Source organism: Lates calcarifer, linkage group LG10 (assembly GCF_001640805.2).
Source record: "Lates calcarifer isolate ASB-BC8 linkage group LG10, TLL_Latcal_v3, whole genome shotgun sequence".
NCBI lineage: Eukaryota > Metazoa > Chordata > Actinopteri > Centropomidae > Lates > Lates calcarifer.
In genome coordinates, this window is record NC_066842.1 from 2180992 (window position 1) to 2187485 (window position 6494).

At 40.8% G+C, this 6494-nt stretch overlaps 1 long non-coding RNA gene across 1 annotated transcript; it reads right to left on the reverse strand.

Annotated features, from left to right (window-relative positions):
* Window positions 1-368: 368 nt before the first annotated feature.
* On the reverse strand, window positions 369-1642 carry LOC108893484 (uncharacterized). Its single transcript, XR_001962670.1, has 3 exons — window positions 1573-1642; window positions 1247-1311; window positions 369-457 (listed from the first exon to the last, which is right to left on the reverse strand). It is a non-coding gene; the product is annotated as an uncharacterized LOC108893484 (long non-coding RNA).
* Between the last annotated feature and the right edge of the window lie 4852 nt (window positions 1643-6494).

Sequence of the window (6494 nt, forward strand, 5' to 3'; positions counted from 1 at the left end):
GGCTAACTCTCTATTTAATGATTATATGAAGTTTAACACAACACAGAAGTCATTACAGGACAGAGAGAGGTCTGACTGACTTTGATGGTGAGTCTGACTTCAGGGCCAAACTAAGACTACTTAAAAATTCACAATTTAGCAGTAACGTTGCGAAATGTGTCATCATTTAGACTGCAATTTTAAGGCAAAGTCTCAGAATGCAGTCAGTTAATGAGGACAACCTCAAAAGAAGCTTTCAAAACAAGCCTGTAAATTACATTAAGTTTAAGAAATATTGGCAGTTGTTTGCTGAGTGATAATTCTCTACTTGATTAGTGTTTTGCAGTTTTCTTCAGGAAAGGTGTGTGTGTGCGGCAGCTTACCTGTGTGGTTGGTTTTAATATGTGTGTCCCTCTACACTGTGTGTTGGTGTTCAGATGATCTGTCTGGAGACAACACTACTCTTTCCTGGCACCTCCTGTTAGATATTCAAACACAAAAATGTGAGCTCTGTGTGTGTTTGAGACTTTGTTTCCTTTTATTGCAGCCAGAGAAGAGCTTTTTATTCTGTACCCTCTGCTCTCACAGATCATAACTACAGTGGCTGACAGGGGGAAATGCACTGCAGCGTAGGGGAACACATGCAAAGAGACAAAACAAAGGCAAATCAAGAAAACATACATATACACAAACAAAAACACAAACGCGCTGCAGATACAGAAACGATGCAAAACCAAAAGCGTCTGTTCCTTTAACTTACTGCCAAACACTGCCATAACTTCAAGGTCTAATTTACTAACATTAACATTATTATTACAGCTCCAGCTGCTCTAGCGCTCCCCCTAGTGGCCTGGACAACTTCCCTTGTGTTGACTGGATATGCAGCGTTTCATATGTTGCATTTGTTTTTTGTTTTAGCAGCGTGTTTGTGTATTTGGTTGTGTTGTTTGTATATGCAGAACATTTGTTTAAAACTTATTCAGAGTTTTTCTTATTTTTGCGTGATTTCTTAAGCTGTTCGTAAGCGCGTTTGCCCTCGTCGGCCACCGTAGGCAACCATTCAACATATGTCATTAACAGGTTTATAGATTATTAAACCCCAAACAAAAATGTCACAGAGTTTAAATACCTGTTGATACCATTCACTTTGAATTACATGAACACATATTAGTTGTTACAACAATCTGTCACACTTCTATATGAGCCACGCAAAATAAAAACATCGCAAAGTCCCCAAAACACACTTCACACACACACACGTCCGTACCTGTTAGATAGAAGAAGTGGGCTGTGTGTGTGTGTGTGTGTGACTTCGGGTCCAAAGCCAGATCCCTTAACAACACAATTCAAAAATAAAGATTTTCAGCACAAAACAGCAGAAAAACGGGCGAACTTTAAGCTAGCAAAGCAGCTACAGAGAAATGTTAGCCCGCTAATACCGGCAGGTAAAACTCATTTCAAAGTAAATATACTGCGATGAAACCTTCACCACATACTTACAGAATGAAGCAGAGTTATTGTGAAACAAAGCAGCACCATTAAATATCATTCATATACTAGAAAAAACTTTATAAACTAAGTTTTGATACACACATTAGCTTACCACCTGCGCAGTCTGAAGGTTTTAACGAGTGCTCGCGGGAACGCGCCTACGTAGCTACGCTGCCAACGTGTACGCGCAGTCAAAGTATAAACAAAGTGTAAATTGACAAACTATAACCAATTTAGTATCATAATAATAATTACCTGTCACACGTGTATGTGTTAATTAATTCAATAAACAACTGACAGATGCAGAGTCACATTTTCTTTGTTAAAACTTGGGGTGAAAATAAAAGTACAGCAGGATAAACAGTCTGATCCATTGATTGATTGAGGATGTTTAAACCTGCAACAACCTCAGCTGCTGCTGACATACAGGCTTAACTAGTCTGGACCTATTTGTTGCTCATTTGGTGGTGTTTCATTCTGTGATAATGTTGCGTCATGTTTCAGACCCCTGTCAGAGTCAGCAGCTGTTTACCTCCTCACCTCCACAGGTTGATGGTGGGTTAGTGTCTGTGCTCGCAGGAGGACACCTGAGAACACCAGAGAAACTGGATTTAGAGGAGACAAGCTGCCCGACAGAGTAAACACTGCATGTTAGGTGGATCTGTCAACATGCAGCCTCAACACCACGTCTGTTTTCTCCAATGAGCCCACTTTTTAGCTGGTTTTGGACCATTTAAAGTAAATTAATCTTCAGATTTATCCCATTTTTCATACTTGACCCACAACAGATTAACACATCCACAAACAAGTTCAAGCAGGAAATCAATTATGATGCTGATTTTGTCTCCAACTCTCAGGAATGATCAAGTGATTAAAGAAATGATATGGTTCTACACCTATAACTTGATCAGTTGAACAGGGTCAGCACCAAACTAGGCTTCTTTTTTTTCATTTGTGGTGTCTTTCCTGACTGGAAAAAGAAAATGGCCTCTGTGGTGGTCCGAGCTGGGAACAGACAGCTCATAGTTGATAGCCGTTTCTTTTCAATAAACCAAATGCAGCAGTGTGGAGACCTCCAGCGTGAACCCAGTTCAACAAATCTAATCCAAATTTCACTGAGCTCTCAGAAAACTTCACAGAGACAGAATTACATCAGCAGAGTGCCTCAGAGTAGAAAACGTCTACTGTTGATGTCTCAGTGATGATTTACATCTGAAACATGCTGAACTAATTAATAACCATGTTATGTCTCTGATTGTCTGTTCTGTGGATTCTCTGCCTCCCTGCAGAGCATCCTCCTGATTGACGTCTGCAGCCTCCCCTCTCGCTCTACACGCTGATCATTAACAACTTTCATGTCTCTGTGTGAGTCTTTGTTCCTCCGTGTGCAGAACTACACAATTCCTGCTGCAGCTTAAGTCTTTAAACATGGTTTTTAAAGCCTGTTTCCAAACCTCTGAAGCACTGCCCACACCTCTGGTGAGAGTCAATCAAGTCTGGTGTTGTGTTCACTAACGGGTGTTTCCCCCGGTAATTAGAGCTTTGTAGACGGGTGTGTACATCAATCAGCCACAACATTAAACCACTGACAGGTGAAGTGAATGACACTGATCATCTTGTTACAGAACAATGTTCTGCTGGGAAACCTTGGGTCCTGACATTCATCTGGAGGTTACTTTGACACATAACACTGCTGCAGACCACTGTTGTGTTTTTGTCTCTCAGTGTCCTTGGTCCCTCCTCCTCTTCAGGGTCCTCTGTCTCGTTATTAAAGCCTTTGGCGTCTACAGAAGTACCTCAGCTGCGACACACTCATCGAAACAGGTCATCCATGTTGAAGGTTTTCCAAGGAGGTTAAGCTTCTCTGTGACCCTCTTAAGCTCTTTGCAGAGCAAAGAGAAAAGCAGGGAAGAGAACCAACTGTCCTCACAGAACTCAGAGCAATAAACAGTATATTTGATGGCACCAGGCAGTGCCTTAAAATCCTGTTTTTGTGTCACTGTTGAGCCTCTGCCTCGTCAGGTGTCCACAGACTTTACAGTACAGGCATGATACAGAAGTACCAGTATCACATCATAAAACACCTGTTTTACAGTGTGGCAGACGTCATTATTTCCCCATGAAAGTTAGAATTAAAAACATAATATAAAACATATTATCCAATGTAGAAATAAATAATGTAAAATCAGCCATTTATTGTTGTCTTGGTTCTAGGTCAGTGGGTGGTGGTAATGAACTTCTGAGAAGGTTTGTAAGTAGCAGTACAAACTGAAGAAGTGAATATTGTATGTGGTGTAGCATGGTGTGTGATAAAACCTGCATTAAGACCAAGCTTCCATCCACCAGAAAAAGCTGCTCACCATATAAACACCAAGGATCCCTGTGAGTTCAGTGTGTTGCACAACGAGTATCAAAAGGAATAAAATTTCTGCAGCGACTCTGTAAATCAATAAAGCACAGAAAACGGTGCAGGTCAGTGAGGTTTGATGCTACAGGAGAGAGAGGGAGAGCTGTCCTGACATGGATCAGGAGAAAAGTATGGACTGGTTCCATCTAAGCCCAGATCTTCTGAAGAACAAACAGGATGATATTTTGTACAAATATTAATATTATACATACAAGAAGCATTTCAGTGTTGTAGCTGTTTGAGGTAAAGCTCACTTTAACTTTATTTACTGTTGAATATCTAGCGAGGATCACATGTTTGACAGTAAGTCGTAACCACAGCTGTCAAACTGATTAAATATTTAAAGAGTTAAAGAAAATGGTAAAGTTCAAGTAGAAATAACTCAATACTGAACTTAGTGAATGTTACTTTTCACCACTGCAGCTTTGAAATGGTGATAAAAACTATGACACGTAATGAAAACAGTGATTGGTCGTATCAGATATAAACTGTCTGTCTCTAGTGCACAGTGGTCTCTGTTTGAATATGCAGATTACAGCAGCCTCATGAGTCTCTTTAGAGATAAAGATCCTCAAAGAATTTTACAGAGAACAAAGGACATAAACAGTAAAAAAAAACACATCAGATCAAGCACCTCATTCATGTCTGTGTTCATGTGTTTGTGTCTTTCTTCGCCTCAGTTATCTCAACCCAAAGTATCACAGTGTTAAAGTGTAGAACCACAGAGGGGAAGCAAATGATTAAATGTTGATTATCGTGTTTGTTTTGTCTTAAACCTTGTATTTCTCATAAAGCTAAATAAAAGCAACCTGAAGATGTTTTAATTCACATGCTTCAGAGTTTGCAGGCAGACTCTTGCTCCCATGATGAAACATGAACACACTGTGGATGTTAGACCAATGCCTTTGCTCACCAAACTTTAGTTTCACAAGTTGAATTTTCACCGATATATGCCGCCTGCTGTGGCGTCAAAAGACAAATTGAATGATGAAAAATCCACTAAAATGTAAGAAACCAGTCTCTGCAATGTGCTCATTCTTCCTGTCCTGTCCTCCAGCAGTAAAGTTCATTCTTTTGATTAGGCCTTTGCTTTGACTTCATGTTGAATCACAGTGGAAAAAAACATTGAACCAAGGCAGAAAATGACTTGTAACACTTCTAACCACACAGCATAAAGTTTAAGAACAGACAGAGTGTGTGACTGAGGAACAGCTTCATAGATACACCATGACACAGTTCCTCTGTCCTCTGTCTATTCATGTAATTCCAGACTGATGCATCGATGTTGAGATCAGGACTCTGCAGAGGCCGGACCTTCTGCTGCAGGACTCTTTGTTTGTTGACTCCTTGTCTCTGAAGATGGTTTGTTATGGTTTATTGTCCTGCTGCAGAATGAAAACTGTATTTCACTGAGTGAGTAAAAAAAAAAAAAAGGCCTGATAATGAACGAAGAGTGAGAGGATCAAGGATTCAGTGAGAGGTCAGGAAACTGGCACGGTACTCAAAGGCACGGTACTCAAAGGCACGGTACTCACAAGGCAGACATTTTCGGATAAAAACACTTTGTTTTGTTCACAGATCAAAGATAAACACGTTAGGAAAGAGACACTGAGGCAGACAGGCTGAACAAAGAGGTTAGACAGGCAGAAAACAACACAACTGGACCGAGGAATATGTGTATACTGAGGGCGATTGCTGATAGGAGGCAGGTGTGTGTACAGGTGACTGGTCAGGCGATGGAGGAAGACAGGTGAGTAATGACAGAGGACAGGTGAAATAAGAGCAGAACAGATGAATTAGATGAAACCAACCTTTTCACACTGAGGAAAGGGGCACTTCTAAATCAAACCCAGTGACCTGCGACACCTCAAACGTTTTACACATTACATGGGCACGTAACACGGTTCAGGCATTGCGTCAGTGATGCAAGATGCAAGATAAATGGGAGGCTGTTGTCTGCACCTGAACCCACAGACTCTGTGACTCTGTGAAACCTCTCTCATCCTCTCTGGATCAGAATCAGACTTTCAGCCATCATTCCCATCTGTTAGCACCACAGTCAGGTAGGTTTTCAACTCTCACCATCTCCTCATCACTGTGTCATAAAAAACTAAATCGACAGTTGATTAAAACATTGGTTCTGTTACTCTGGTCTCATGAAATTGCATATGAATAAGATGCAGAGTCATTTATATACATTATTTTCTTTTCGTGTGGAATTTCACATTATGTTTTTTTAACCCCTAACCCTCCCACAGTAAACTAAAATGACACAAAATGACATGTGATTGTAAAGAGTGTTAAATGACATGCAAAAAGAAAAAATGAGTAGCAATGTCCTCAAAATGGTGCAGTATTTGTACACAATCCTGATGGCAGCAGCACTCCGCCAGTGGCAGGGGCCTCCCAACACACCACAACAACTGCTCAGGAATGTCTCAAGGAGCATGACAAAGAGCCCAAGATGTTAACCTGGCCTCCAAACTCATCAGGTCCCAATCTGACCCAGGATCTGTGGGACTGATCTGGAACAAGCCTCATATGTCGGTTTTCTAACTTTGCTCTTCTTTTTCTTCTGGTCGTTTCTGTTCTTTAACTGTTACCCTGTCACTTTAAT